The sequence below is a fragment of the Gossypium hirsutum genome, chromosome A07 (assembly GCF_007990345.1).
Source record: "Gossypium hirsutum isolate 1008001.06 chromosome A07, Gossypium_hirsutum_v2.1, whole genome shotgun sequence".
Classification (NCBI taxonomy): domain Eukaryota; kingdom Viridiplantae; phylum Streptophyta; class Magnoliopsida; order Malvales; family Malvaceae; genus Gossypium; species Gossypium hirsutum.
Genome location: NC_053430.1, coordinates 33104821 through 33105737, shown reverse-complemented (window position 1 = coordinate 33105737; position 917 = coordinate 33104821). Strand labels below are relative to the sequence as shown.

Genomic DNA, 917 nt, shown 5'->3' with positions numbered 1-917 from the left:
GAGGCTGAAAACACCAACTGCATTTGTTGGCTTCATTCTCATGACTTGTCACTGATAGTTATTTAGCGACATCTCTTCAATAAATTAGTAAGCCTCTTCAGGTGTTTTTTTGTTTAAATTTCCACCAGTGGCTGCATCGATCAGTTGACTTGTTGAGGGTTCACACCGTTGTAAAACGTCTGAACCTACAGCCATAGAGGTAACCCATGGTGAGGGCACCTTCTCAATAAGTCCTTGTATCTCTCCCATGCATCATAAAAAGTTTCTAGATCCATCTGCACAAAATAAGAGATATCATTCCTCAATTTAGCCATTTTAGCCGGCAAAAAATATTTAAGCAAAAATTTTTCGGTCATTTGTTCCCAAGTTGTGATTGACCCTCGCGGTAATGAGTTCAACCACTGTTTAGCCTTATTCCTCAATGAAAAGGGAAATAAACGAAGGTGAATGGAATCGTTAGAAACACCATTAATCTTAAAGGTGTCACAGAATTCCAGAAAATTTGCTAAATGAGTGTTCGGATCCTCGTCCTGCAAACCATCAAACTGAACAAACTGTCGTATCATTTGAATCATGTTAGGTTTCAGTTGAAAATTATTTGCAGCAACAGCAGGTCTAACTATACTCGATTTAGTTCCGGTTAAAGTAGGTTTAGCATAATCATACATAGTACGAGGAGTGGGATTCTGATCTACTGGATTTGTAGCAACCACAAAAGGTAGCGGATTATTTTGATTTTCAACCATCTCCTCAGTATTAGTGTGAATATCGCCCTCTCGCTCTTCCTCTATGTATTATAGGCTTCGCCTTATTTCCCTTCGGTTTCTACGAGCTATGCTCTCGATCTCACTATCAAAAAGCAAAGGTCCTGACAGGTTTCTTCTAGTCATAAACTATAAAAACTTGCCAGAAGTAAA

The 917-nt window shown here is 38.8% G+C and overlaps 1 non-coding gene across 1 annotated transcript; it reads left to right on the top strand.

Annotated features, from left to right (window-relative positions):
* Window positions 1-201: 201 nt before the first annotated feature.
* LOC121204335 (small nucleolar RNA R71) lies at window positions 202-308 on the top strand. Its single transcript, XR_005899262.1, has one exon. It is a non-coding gene; the product is annotated as a small nucleolar RNA R71 (small nucleolar RNA).
* The last annotated feature ends 609 nt before the right edge of the window (window positions 309-917 follow it).